This window comes from Osmia bicornis, chromosome 14 (genome assembly GCF_907164935.1).
Source record: "Osmia bicornis bicornis chromosome 14, iOsmBic2.1, whole genome shotgun sequence".
Classification (NCBI taxonomy): Eukaryota; Metazoa; Arthropoda; class Insecta; order Hymenoptera; family Megachilidae; genus Osmia; species Osmia bicornis.
The window spans coordinates 5,867,668-5,882,300 of record NC_060229.1 but is presented as its reverse complement, the minus strand read 5'-3'; the positions used below and the strand labels follow the sequence as shown (position 1 = coordinate 5,882,300).

General features: G+C 49.8%; 1 protein-coding gene across 2 annotated transcripts in view; it reads left to right on the top strand.

Moving 5' to 3' along the window:
* The window catches only part of LOC114876834 (transcription factor Sox-2), a 239,927-nt gene that overhangs the window by 84,865 nt on the left and 140,429 nt on the right, over positions 1-14,633 (top strand). For both annotated transcript variants that reach the window (XR_006830065.1, XR_006830066.1), the window contains exon 4: positions 7,024-7,063. The gene's annotated coding sequence lies outside the window, so the exon portion shown is untranslated. The remainder of the gene's footprint in view (positions 1-7,023; positions 7,064-14,633) is intronic.

Genomic DNA, 14,633 nt, shown 5'->3' with positions numbered 1-14,633 from the left:
CGCAGATGCCCGGAGCCCGGATTATGGAAGAATTCGCGTTGTTTGACGTTCGACGATAACGTCAATGCGGTTTGTTTCGACCGCGCGATAAAGGATCTCGGTTTATTGCGATCTGCGTTCGCGATGACGATCATTCGTCCCCGTTTATTCGTTTCGATCGCGATACAAAGTTTTCCGACGGTACCTTAAAAACGGACAGGCGGACGGGCAATCGCGAGGAGAAAAGTAACCGCGTGTATAGAAAGGCTGGTCCGTCTACCGGAGGCGGAAAATCTCGGCGATCGCTTTGGCTTCCGGCTGCGGCGGGAAGGGCGAACGAGACGAGACGGAAAACGAGGAGAGGCGAAAGAAACGGTAGACGAAATGTAAATCCAGCGCGAGCGGCGCGGTATGGAAGGGGAGGGGGTTCGATGCGGGGGTGGAACGATGCTTAAATTTCCGATATTTTAACCGGCGGCCGCAGCTTACTCGTGCAACAAGTCCTTTCTCCTCGGTTGCCTCTGAAAGGCTGGCTAAGTAATTTCGGTTACGCCATCCGGCTCGCGGCTTCCGCGCTGCCACAGACGGTTTTCCACCCCCCTTAGACGCGCCTTCTTCGTCCCACGTTTTATCCATCCTTTCCTTACTTCTACTTTTATGCAATGTCAATTTTCCTGTTCCTGTCATTCTTGATGCAAGTTAAAAATTCGATAAAAAATGACTGAACTCGTTAATAATGGATGAAAGTACGGGAGAAAGTATGCGTAGGTGTTTCCTTTGGGACTCCGGTGGAAAGTAGAATCGCGTCAAGTAATTCAACGAAACTTTTTCCACGGTAAGATTCGAAGAATCAGGTTGGCTACTCGAGTAGGAAATTCCAGGAGCGCGAACTTCTCTCTCTCTGCCGTTCTCCGGCAGCATCAGCCAGTTGGTCCAACTTGTTCTCGAAACTCGGATTAACCGTCGAGAAGTGGAAGTTCATGGTGTGGTAGTTTCGCGGGTTTCCCGCAAAGTTCTCTTCCTCGGGTTCTCTCCTTTACCGGAGCGTTGCTTCCTCTCCGTCCTCGCCGAGATCCCACGTGTAGGTGCGCTCGCTCGCTCTTGCATCGGCGAGTAGGCGAAAAGGGAACAGATGTAGTGGCAGCTCGGTGTTTAGGGATAATTGCGATTGGTCGAGAGGGCAGAGCTCGGGACTCTGCCATGTGTCTAGCGAACTACTTGAAACTTTCCAGCGGCACGGACGTGGCCGACGAGAGGCTGCCACTAATAGCGGTCTCTGGAACACACCCTCACCAACACACTCCTACGAACGCGTGCGCGCGTTTCACGCGCCAAGGATCGCGATCGGCAACTTGCTTATTCGAGCAACCAGCTGCATCGAATTTCAATTGGACGTGGCGATTAACTCTTTGGATGAAAATTAACCAACACGCGTTCGATTAACGGTTTATTATGAGAGGAGCGCGCAAAATCTGCCGAATTTTCTTGCATCGAGACTCGTAACGCATCGAGGGAAATTAGGGAGAGAATCTAATTAATTAAAAACGAGGACTGCCAAAGGGGTTGCCTTAGCGATCTTCATTTTTTATTTTCAAAAGATCGCGAAACCGTCAGAATCATTAGCTAACGAAAGCCGTAACATTCGCATTTTTTTTCTTCCACGGGTCGATCAATGATCGGTCCCAGAGGAGATTGTCGGACAGGGCGGTGAAACAGGTCAATGCACCGATCTCGAGACCGGTAACGGCGAGAGCAAACGTTTGCCGTTACCCAATCAAGCCGGCATAATGCCGGTCTCGTATACGCGCGGCCAAACAGCCTACGGGGTTTCACGATACACCATATGTACCAACACACCCTCGTGTTTGGCCGCGCCATTCGAACCCCAGTAGCCGCGATTCGAGTTCTCGAGGAACGGGGCTGGAAGCTGCCGGATCGACCGCCACCTGGGCGCGCAGGTTCGTTCAGTACATACACGGGCAAACTATGCACAGACGTACACAAGTACACCGTGTACAACGTACGCACGAGCAACGCCAATATTTTTCTAAGCTTATGTTTGCTGGCCGGCTGATGTACTGGCACAGATTGGATTTGAAGTTTATAGGGCGGAAATTCTTTGGGGAATCGAGCTCACTCTCCTCGGGGCGTCGCGAGAGCAAACGCGAGAAGATGCGAGTCGAAATTCCTGGGGAAGCTTGCCGGAGGGTAAGGGTAGTTAAAAATTCATCGGGTTAAGTAATTCACTTTGCTTTCCTCTGGATTTCGCGTTGTACTTTCGTTTCTCGTGGCTCGCCGTTCGCCGCAGATACCCAGCTACCTTCGTTTCCTTTTCACCAGCTGCGACGGGGGTACTCGAAACATCTCGATGCTCGAAGCGGAGGAGTGAAAAGACGGCGGCGAAAAAACGAATAGGAGGAGACGAACGACCAGGTTCACGGAGCGGAGGCGTAGACGAGGAATTAGAAATGCAGAGCCACGTTCTCGCTCGTCGGGGATATTAAGCCGAGTCCTTAGCTTGATGGATGAAACGGGACTTACGTTACTAGCCGGTATCCGGCGGACTCCGTGCCCGTGCATCATCAATAACTCTCTCTCTCTGGCTCTCCTCTCGTCGACCGGAGGACCGATCGCGACACACGGATACTCTTTCTCAGTCCCTCCGCTCCGTCGCCCCTCGTGAAAACGTCTCGGTAGGATGTTTAATGCGACCACGAAGCGATGCGTGACCCGAAGAGGAGCCAAGGTGTAACTTTCGGCGAAGAAGAGGCCGAGATCTCTGGTCTGTTCGTTAGTCCCACTTGTCATTTGTCAAGGAATACGTGCCTAATGACGACTGCCTCGTGATTATGAAATAATGGTACCTGTCGACGCTGCTGGACGATGGAGCCTGCTGTCGTCTGGTTGCCGTTAATGGCATCGCGTAATCGTCTCGTTTGTTCCTTGTTTCACGCACCGTGGGATTCCGTGTGAGATTAAAAAATAAACGGGATCGAGGGAATTTCACCGTTCGAGGACAACTGTCCGGGTTCCTTAAAATAAAGCAGGTGGTATTTAACGATCACCGTCCGAAGGATTCAACGAATCAATTTCTTTGATTCAATCGAGCCTCCGCGGTACATTATGACGGGAACAAAATGCCCGTCACAAAGGAGGCGGTAGGAAAAGTTGAAACAAAGAGGCGTCGCGATTGTCCGTAGAAGAGGTCGGAGAGTCGGTGCACGCTTGTCTCGCGAAACGATTTGGAGAACGGTGCCGTTGCACGCGGCACCGCGTTATAATTACTGGTCGTATGTATCAGACACGCAATCAAGAATGAATTATCGCGGAACCACGCCTCCTGCCAGCGCTCAACCGGGCACAACAATGCCGACGCATCACGAGCAGCGACCCGACTGTCGATGATGTGTGCTAATAGTCCCCCGGTGGCTTTTCGCCCACAGTATCCAGATCCCGTGGCATGATTTTTTTTTTTCCACCGCCCGCGGCCATTCGCGCTTCCTTGCCACCGTGATCATCCCTCCTCGACGATCGTGGTTCGTCGTCTCTATAATTACGGGATCAATTAAAAAGTTCTTCTCTTATTATCCGCAACACTTTAACTTGTTATCCTTTAGCTTTCAAAGTTGGGTACAAATGAACTTTCATAGGAGAAATGTTCAATCCACAGGCAAGGATATTGATTTTGTTCCGTTTCAGGGATGAAGAGGGTCGTAAAACAAGTCTGGTTGCAAAAGTAGGATGTTTAATGCTGCACGTCGAAAACGTTCTGCTCGCGTGTTTCGAGGCAGTTAATTAATTGTTTAATTAGGTTTCTACTTTCCCGTGTAACGCGCTCAATTTAGCAGCGGTAATTTCATTTGTTATTCGTCGTTTAATTTAACGCGATTATTGATTTTGTGAGAATTTGAAAATTGAATGAAAAGTCGAAGGGATGAACGCCTCGTGGGGGCCGATACTCGCAGACGTCGAAAAAGGATCCAGCTAGAATTTCGTGCCACCAATTCCAGGACCTTTCACCTCCAGCTTTTTTCCCCATCATCTGGAACGTTGCCGGATAACCCGGGCTAGTCTCGACCCATAAAACCCGAAATAACTCTTGGTCCGAGCCTCCACCTCCGGTCACCCTCCGCTCGGACAATATCAGACGCGGATGGCAGTCGTTGGAGGGGGTGGCAGGAGGGCGGGAGTGGCGTACAGGAAAGGAAGACGAAGGGAAGGGACGTAATAAATTCGCAATTTCCTTATTACGGGTAATGCCCCGGTCGGTGGGTGAGCTCGCATAAATATCCCTGGTTCCGGTGATCCTGTGACTTCCGGTCAGCCGCAATGACTTACGCCAGTCGAAGGGTGGTCCGGCCGAGGGGAGGAAGGGTGAACCAGTATCCAGCCAACGAACCGGCGAAGCAGCCGAACGCGGAGACGGAAAAGAGGGTGGACGGGGTGTAGGTTTCGAGTTGGTTCGCAAAAGAGGGCGATGCTCGCGATGGAATTTGTCCCCGACGGTTCCGCCCTCGGATGACCACTGATAAATTTACTAGCATCTCCTTCTCTTTCTCTCGTCGTTCCTCGCTGCACCCTTTCCGATTGCTTGCAGACTTTTAGACTTCTCCCTTGCCCCTTTTCTCGAAAGTTTGCGCTATTTTTCCTATCGATGATCTCTACGAGTTAACGGACTGATATGTTTTAAATTAGTCCTCGCGAAAAGTTTCACGTGAAAATTCACCGGGAACCATCTTCGACCACCCTGTTTCGGGGGTGGAACGTCTGGCATCGGTTTTGTTTCTCCTATCGTTCCCGACAAAAGTTGGAAAAAGCGAGGGAAAACGCGAGAAAGCTACAACCTACTGGTCCTCTCCCCTCGTCAACCCCCACCGTGCACCCTCATCGTCGCTAGGCGAACAGGGAAGAAACTTTTCCATATGAGAAATTGTGCTCCATCGGCTTTGCAGAAATTTCGGACGGCCCTTGTCTCTCTGTTTCTCTCTCCCTTTTCCCTGTTCTCTTTCTCTCTGTCGATACGCTTCGAGACGCGGAGTTTAATTCGTCGAGTAGCTTTGATCCTCGCGTCGTCACGGGGAAGCAATAACCTTAATTGGTTTCTTCCGTGCGCTTTATTTTTCACGGTGCATTAAAAGTTCCCCCGGTAATCAAACGTCGAGGAACCGTTCGTGGAACTATTTCGCCGATGATTAATTCGTTAAGTGGGCAATTTCTCTGATCGAAAAGGATTTTCAATCCTTTAATCTTAAAATCGGTAGCGTTGATCCATCGCGCGTTATTTTCTATGGTGTAACAAGTACCGCGGAACCTTCATAAAATTCCACCTCGAACGACGGTGTCCAAACAGAGCCCGTTCCCATTAAATTACCCCTCGTTGTGCTCCGAGCAGTTTCCATAAAACACGAGGCATATATTTATCCTCGGTATCTCTCCCCAAGGTACGATCGTTCCGACAATCTGTTTCGTTTATCGCAGCCACCCCCCTCCAGAAACCAGGAGACCCTTGTATCCCCCTGCGTCCCGTGCACCAAGACTCGCTTCCGCCACGCCTAAACATCCGGCGAAATGATTTTTTTTTTTTCTCCTCTTCCTCATCTTTTTTCCTCTTTTCTACGGAATCTCGCACCCTTGAACCCGGAGATCGGTTGTGCGAGGCGAGCGGCGAGAGGGTGCAAAAAAAATGGGTGTCACGCTCCAATAAAACAAGCAATATCGCGATGTCCCGGGGCCAAAGGAGGTCTTGTGCGATCCCGCGGGGGGTCCTGGCTCCCGTCGCGCGTCCCAAGGTATATTGCTCCCGGATCATCGCGCCTGCATCGCATTACGGGGATGATATCACCCTTTTCCACACGTACGTACGGACACGCACGCGCCGACTTATATTCTTCCTTCGCACAATGCTTACGGGAATCGCCGTAACGACGGGAATACGACGAGTATGAGAAACGTGCGGGTGTCTGCGATTTTTCGCGAACGCCCGTACCGAGAATGGGACGTGTTCGTTGAAAAGGGTGGGGGGAGGATATTGCGATCTCAATATAATTCCTTTGTACCGGTGCTGCAATCTTCCCCGGTCGATGACAGTTTATGAATCTTTACCCTTTGATTACCCGGTAGGATTTCGTGAAAGGGGCCGGGGGTAATCGTGAATTTAATAACAGTTTTAATGAGGGAAGGTTAAGAAGAATAATTTAAAGGGTGAAATGATGGATACCTAAGATATCTTCTTTTTTTCAACGATCCAGGTATTCGTTTAATCAATCGAACGAATCTTTTTCAATTAGAGAGAGCCAATGTACGAGCCGGTTTTCATTAAAGGACGCTCGCGTGCATCGATTGATGCGCGTCCCGCGAAGCGATAAATGCCCTCGACACAGAAGGACAATCGGTTCGACGTGCCGCAGCCATTGATACCTTTAGGGGGTTAGCTTGCAGGAAGGAAGAGAAGAGAGACAGCGATAGGAGCCCCGGCTACCGGGATAAAGGCCCGATCACGCGTGTAACGCGCGGATTATTAATCGCGGAATAATTTGACGCCCCGGCGACAGAGGCGGCGATGCAACCCCCTGCCGGCGCCCCCTCCGGCTTCCGTTCTTCGTCTACCTTCAATCAGCCAGCTAGCATCGGCGACGCGACGCTCCGCGTCGGGCCCCAGTTATTGGCTTCGCAGATTTGCGCTAATGTGTCTTCCGATAGTTCATAATGCTCGATGCTTGGATGCGGGGGTGGCCTTCGATCCCTTGTCTCCTTCTTCGGGGCGCGGTTCACGGAACCGTGAACTCTCGTAAACCTGTGTTTCCCGGAGCGGAAAACGCAGCCCGATACGGATTGAAGGGCGAAGAAGTTTCGCGGAAGGTGGCCACTCGCGTGGAGAGTTCACGAAACTTTTCATCCTGCGAATAATTCTCGCGAGGGAAAGTTTTCTCTTTTTTTTTTCTTTCTTTCTTTTCAAGGGATGCTCGTTCAGCGGGGTGAAAATTTGTTGAGCTCCAGTTTCGCGCGAAGTTTGGGATTAATTCGTGCGTTTCTTTTCTGTTGCAGATGCCGCGATCGTCCGTCGCGGTTGACCACGGCGGAACAGGTGAGTTCTTCGCAACTTTGCTTCAATCCTTTACCCTTTGTTTTTCGTTGGTTTTCTTTGCAACTTTTACCCGGACAAAGCGATTCAAGTGGTACACTTGTAACGTGTACTTTGTAGCATACAAAGAATTTTCACCTTTATGCGTTTCCTGTTCGTTTACTTGACTAACACTCGACCGTCCTGGCACACAATGTAGCGCGACTAGCATTAACAAAGACACTGAAGTGTTAATTGCCTCCATTCTTCGACAGAGGCGATCGATAAATTGGTTACCTTTCGAAGATACCAAAGTCGTTTCTTGGTCCAAGCATCAGGTAAGATGGAATAAACTTTAAAATATTGTAAAAGACAAAGTAATGCGAATTGATCAAAACTTGTTTTATTTGAAAGAATATCTATTAATATTCTATTAATTAATAGAAAATCACACAATGTCATGCGGTTGGATAAGAATACAACAGATGGTCGGAAAGAGTATTGTTTCGAAGCACAATGAATATTACAACCAATAAACACAAATACTTATTTTCAGAGTGTTACATCGCATTACAAAATGCAAGAAAAGTTTCAAATTTACCTGGCTCTACCACTTCTAAACTCTGTTCAATTTTTTGTTGGCATAAACATCTACTAAAAATATGATTGAACTTACAATTAGGTTCAATATGCAGACTATTTCACTTTTAGCTTCATTGCATGCCCTACCTGGAAAGATATAACGTACAAGGTTTCCGTAAACGTAAACGCGACACGAAGAAGTCGGTTCTCCGAAGGGAGAATTAAGAAAGAGAAAAGGAAAAAGAAGAAATTTAGCAGGGACTCGATCCATAATCCCTGGCAGAAGCCGCGAGCGAAGGTGAGGAGCGTCGAGGCGAAGGAAACCAAGGAGAGGCTAAAGGGTAAGCAAGCGAGCCAATGTTTAATGGAGGCTTCCCGTCGGCCCCTTGCCGCTTCTGTCGCTTCTTCTTCTTCTTCCTCTTCTTCTTCTTTCGCCGCGTCTTCGCGGCGATGTCGGTGGCAGTCGAGGTTGCCGTTGGAGGCGGTGGACACGTCATTTATCTTTTACCCTTCCTCTTGCTGGAGCACGTTCTCCACCTCTCACCTCCTACCTCCGGCCACTGCTACTCTTCGTGGCGCCATCTTGGCAACTCCCACTCTCCTTTTCTCCTCTCTTCCTCTCTCTCTCCCCTTCTACGTGTTTCTTCTCCGTTGCCCGTTTTACTCTGCCCCCGTTCGCCTCCTTGTCCCGCAACAGCAGACCCCAACAGGCAGTTCTGCCTCTTTCCTTCTCGTCGCCTTCTCGCTCTCCTCTTTGTTTCTCTCATTTTCCGCCTCCATTCTCTTCGTCCTGTACCCTCGACCCGCCTCGCGGTACGCTCCTGCCTCCTCGGCTTCGGCAAGAACCGTTTCCCCTGCGTCTTCGGCTGCGTGCCTGGAATAGTTGGCAATTATTCGACACAACCCGCGATCCCCTTTTCACCGTCTTCGCTACCAACCTACCTACCCTGCCTACGTTCCTCTCCGTTTCCGCTTCTTCTTCTTTTCCTCGTTCCTTTCCAGTAGAGATATAGCCACCTTAGTGTTCTCTTCGCGTCGATCTTCGTTGATATTGGAACGCGATAAGGGTTGTCTCTGGTGACGAATTGGGGAGAAGGGCGCGAATTCACGGAGGTTCTAATATTGTAAATTTCACTTGCACCCGGAGCAATTACAGTCGCCCCCGGCAGCGAGAAAGTTAATTGCCTCGAGTCGTCCGCGCTATGACCTGAAATTTTGATCACCGAGGGAAAAAAAAAAGGATAATTCTTCGCGTCGACGAATTTCCAATTCGATAACGAACCGGTGGCATCGCTAACGGGCCGAACTTCGTTAAAATCCTGACGGCCGGTGACACTAGGGGGGCGCAGGGTGGGCGCAATTATACCGTGTCCTTTTTTTAATCGGGCCAGGACACGGGGTTACCGTTAATTACGGACGCGCGGGCATAGGACGATGCGAATTTCGAATTACCCGTGGATAGGCTTTGTTCCGCGCTTTGCCATTGTACAGATAGTCCCCTCTGCCCGACCGATCCCACCGGCCGCCATCGCTGGCCAATGGCTTTAAAACCATCCCGATGCCCGGTAAACGCGTCGCAAACGAACTTTCGGCCCGCCATTGTCGGCTGCTTCGATGCGACGCGACGCGTCGCGGGATTTTAATCGCGACAGCCCGCCGAAATTTCCCGCTCGTGGCTCCGTGAAAACGCCTCGCTACCCTGATCGATTCGTCCTCTGATACCGTACAGATCCAAATAGGCTCGCGTCGCTTCTACGGTTTCGAATACTCTGCGGAGATATTTGCAGGATTCCTAATTGCAACGGGGGTGGACGGATTTTTGGGATTATTTTTCTCCGCGTTGACGATGTATGCAGCTTATTAGAAGATTGTTTCAGCCGGCTTTCCCGGGTCCGGTCCGTTTCTTTGTCGAAAATAACCCCCATCCGCTCGGTTGGAAGTGGTTCACCGACGGATCAGAAGTTTCCACAGGTTTCGCCAAGGTATTCGGTAGTCGGTGCACGTAGCCCAGGGCCCTCTGCTGGAATATTAGCTGGTAGTTGGTTCGAGCCCACATTGGGTCGAGCTCGCGAACGACGGACGTGCATACCGTATTAAGCCCCCGGGGACTTTCCTGTCGCGTTACCAAACACCGACACGCGGCCACCGCTCGCGTACACCCGACTGAAAGTGTCTGCGTGCCGCGTATATCGGCATACCGTGTGCAAATACTTCGGTATTCATGAGTCCTGCTACTCGTCCACGAGAAACGTACGCTCGACCACCGCGACACCGGCTCTTGCCGATTGCTACCCTCGCGAAGCGTAATTCTCCCAGCTCCCAGTTAACTTGGAGCCCGAGACTGGTACCTCCGATCTCGATCTTTTTCTCTGAACTCGATTTCAGGATCCCGCGATACGATCGTCGGGATAGGGTGGAATCGGATGGCCGCAAATTAACGAAACGCCGTCGCTCTTCACCGCCCGGCGCGAGAAGCTCCGTGGCGAAATGAAAGGTGTAACTGGTCGTTGTCACGGATAGGAATCGGAGTCGAAGTGAACGGGGGTTGAAAGGGGGAGGATGAAGGTTCGAGGTTGCCGAGCGAGCGAAGCCTCGACGATCCAGGTCGACGAGTGGCAATTAGGCAAATGAATAATTTCCAGTGAATTAACCCGGGCTTGCTCGACGAAAAAGGCGATAATGCGAAAAGCGACGTAAATAGGAGGAGAAAAGGGAACAGAGACGGGGACAGAGAAGGACGGAGAGGGAGAAAGGATTCGGGGCGCGGAGAAAAAAAAAAAAGAAGGGTGAAGGGACGAGGGAAGGAGTGAAAAGTGGCGGAACCGGCGCGGAGGAGAAAATCGTACGAGATGAAGGGTGAGAAGAGGTTGTCGCGCGTGCATGCAACCCTTCACACGTGTACTTCTTCGGCTGTGTGCGAACTTAACGGTATAGAAATGTGTCGTACGATTCGACCTAGCTTCGAGCACTACGTTGTACGGTGGTTACCTTCCGTGGAAAGCAACAGAGAGAGACTAGCGACGCAATCAAACGTCAATCCCAGGCGAGTAATTTTCAAGTAATTTGTTTCCACGACGCTGGAAAAATGTTCCCGTTTCGCGGCCGTTTTCCCCGCCGCGTTCGCGCCTTAACGTTCAATCGCGAGCAACCGGTTGCGGGGACATTATAAGAAATAATTACGGAATCCTGCTCGTTTGGACGGGAATTTCATCGTACCGTTTCGGTCGATCAAATAATTTTCTGTTTTCGCCTAAGAATAAGTACATAGAAAATTCTAAGAGTATTAACCCATTTCTTCCCAGTGTTGCGTACACGCAACACGAAGTTCAACTTCACAAAATGCAGTCAAAATGAACTTATTATACAAAACCCATCATGCATGCGTTAAAAGGCATTCACAAGCTCTCTGTCTATGTGTTTATATTTCACAATTAGTCTAATACTTAGTGGAAAAAAATAAATTACTGAAAACTTCAAAACTTTCAAAATTTCATGAGTAATGCTATCAACTCTCGATAAGGAAATGCCAACACATATTGTTAGTTTTTAATATTTATTATGTTATTTCAATTATTTTAAAGTGAAATTAATGATTTTTTCAGAACTTTTATTTTTGGGAAGAAATGGATTAAGTGGGCCAAACAAATGATAGTCCTTAGACGACTAAAAGGGACTTTATCTTTTTCCCTCGCTTGCCATTTCTCTTATCGTTGACGGCAGTGATTCCTCCAGGAAATATGTAAAGCAAAAGCAACGACGATTTGCTACTACCTTCTTCCCCTGTTTTTCGCTCGACCTGTCTGCTGTATGTATCCCCGGGGCTGTGACTTACATCCTGGATTTACGCGCGATATATTTGTTTTAAAGTCCCGGATTCCCGTGCTTCGCATCCGTTCCCGCCCCATTGCCTGGTTTGTCGTCGTTTTCGTCGTTCCCTCGCTCCTTCGTGTGCTCGTGCCCGCCGTCTCCTGTATTTATGAGGGATGGGAGGGCAGAAACGGAGGGAACGTGTGCGGGAGTTATGGCCCGAATAAGTGCTCTCGACCTCGGACAGGGATTCTCAAATGGGAAGCCAGGATCTCTCGAGGATATATTTTTTTTGCGCAAACTCGACTGTTGATCGCGAGTATTGAAAAGATTCGCGAAACTGATCCTTTTAAAGACTCCTCGTCGAACTGTTCAACTTTCCTCGACGACTTTATTAAAAAAAAAAAAGGAAAAGAACGATCTGTTCCAACTTTATTAAAGTATGTCGAGTAGGGAAATTTTCTAATCTCTCTCTTCGCTCCGTTTTACTTTGTTCTTTCCTTATTGAAACATGGGATAATACGAAGGAGAACTCGCAGGCAGCCATAGCGACGCGCGAGCCCCAATTTCGGCTGCGGGATTAATCCCCGTCGATCTACCAGTTTATTTCCCGCAGTCTCGATAAGTCTTCTCGTTCCCTTTGATCTCCGTCGTGATCGGCAAGAGACATTGTTGTAATTGTTACGCGAAGCGGAGGAAAGTGTCGTGTCGAACGGGCTTCGCGACAGTTTCCGCGTTCATTAAGTGCGAACAGATAAGGAGGGTGTCGGGAAACGTACGAATTTACCGCCTCGTCGCGTTGATATTACTCCTGAAATGGAATTTTCTAGGGGACTTGGAACAATGAAAAACAATGTCCAACGTTATATATTTTATTCAATTATTTCTCCGAATTTCTTGATCCTTCGCGCAGACCTCGAAGAGGAATAAACCGAGAGAAGAAGTCAGCTAGCAGAATCAGAAGATGAAAGGGAAGAGACTTTGGCGCGATCTTGTTCGTTTTGCTCGTCTTCTCGTCGTCTCCTCATTCAGGCGAAGTCTAATTAAAGTGCAGCTGCAAGTTAAATTAAAACACGATAATGTTGCCGTCAGTCTCTTCCTACCGTCTTCGTTCTACCGGCGACGTTTCACCGTCAGAGAAGAAGCTGAAACTTAAGCAGTCGCCCTGGAATCGTAGCTGCACGGAAACTCCTTCGAGGGACTCGAACGAGCGAGTTAAACGGTTCGTTGCCAGCGATCCAGCGAGCGTTTCCTCTCGGTCCGCTTGTTCGGTGAATAAAAGCGAGCGGAATACTTATGGTATCGACTGGCTTAATCGGCTCCGACCGAGCAACTTTCGCGCGATAAAACTTCCTCGCGCGTTTACTTTGGCTACGGGCCAAGTTTTGTCCTCGCTCAGACCGCGGAAAACTCCTCGAGGATGGAAGCGAGATGGCCGAGGGTATCCCCGAGTCGTTACAACCCCGATCGCGTGGCCGTGAAACATCCTGGGTCAAAGAGGGCCTCGTTTATTTGATTTGAAAACCGAACGCTTTGAAAAAGAGATGATTCCACGGCGAACGATTAAGAACACCGAGCCAGCCGGCTAGGTATTTCACAGAGTAACAGGTCGTTGCACGTAATTACGCGCATAAGTTCATTACGCGCGAAGCATAATTAATATTCCATACAGTGGACGCTCGGTGTTTCTGATTCTGAACCGAGAACGATTTTCCGCGAAATCCCGGGTGACTGTTGTTCCTGAATAATTATCCGCGATTAAACTGACGAAGAAAGAAATTAGTCCAGCAATTTCGCACGAATCGAAGGTACACAAAAATAGAGACAAATCTTTGAAGATACTTTTCACCTTCGACCGTGAAAGGGTTGACGAAGATTCCAGCTAGGTGTCGAGGATCCGCCAGTGTCTCTCAAAACTACGAACACTTTCCAACTGGAAATAAACACAGTTTTCACTTTCCGAGACGATAGAAGATCAATCGACTTCGTTCCCTTTTATCCAGAAACAAAAGCATCGATTCCCTCGAAGTTTCCTCGGATATTCCGCAAGAACGGCGCCCGAAGGAAGGGGTTGCGAACGGCGAAGGGTTTGAGAAACACTGCGCCGGAGATGTCGCCGAGGCGGGGGTTGATAGCTGCGGGGAGAGGAACTCGGAACCGGGTGCATTGTGGTCGGAGATAGAGATGGCTATCGGGGTGCGCCACGCGGTAATTGCCAGGAACTACGGGGGGAAATTAAAGCTGCCCCGGTCTTCCGGCACCCCCATTGTCGGTACTCGCGACACTGTTCCCGGTAGCGTTCTATTTATCAGCAACGAGCCAATGGCTGGCCTCCGTTGACAGGCTCGGTGTCACTGTGTCACCGGAATCGAAACGTCCGTTCTGTCGAACTACTCTATCTCTCTCTCCTTTCCTTTTCATTCCGTCTCTCTCCGGCGTTGGTCGATCGCGATTCTAGCGAGTAACGCGGCCTGCACGCGGCTATCCGCTCGACTGTCTATCGAGATTGCCCCGTGCCTTGTATAGAGACGATCGAAAGGGGTGCAGCGCGCACCAAGGATCGGTAAATGGACGCTTCAGAGCCGGCGCTATTAAACGCTCGACCCGCTGAACGGTGAGTCGCGGCTGAAAAATGCAAAACGCTCTTCTGTCAATTGAAAATGGACTTTGTCTCTGGTACAACGCGTTGTTTGCTCTCGTGTACCACGTTGCTCGGGGATGTTGATTCGCGGTCTGGACCAAAGGATTAACTTTTAAACGGTTCCGCTTGCTTCGAGATATAATTTAAAGGATAGTTACCGACGGATCCAACCGGTCGATTCGTTATTCCGCCTTGGCGCCCATCGCGACCATCGTCTTTCGCGCTGACGCGCAGCTCTGTTTTCAATTTTCTCCTCATAAACCGCCCTGCGAGCGCGACGATACCGGTGCACTTGCACCAGCTCGAACCGGCAAACCGCAAATACGTAGACGTGGCGCACACAGACGAAACGGCAGCCAGCACGAGTACCAGCGGAGCACCAGGATGTGCCTATATATCCGTTTACATACACCCGCACATAGCGGTTGCTTATGTAGACACGCGTGTACGCGCGTACATAGAGGCGCACAGGCAGAGCCTGGTTGCGGATAATTCAGGCAATCAGCGTAATGTTGCGGCGGTGAGGACCCTCCAGCCTCCACTACCTATATAATACTCTACCTA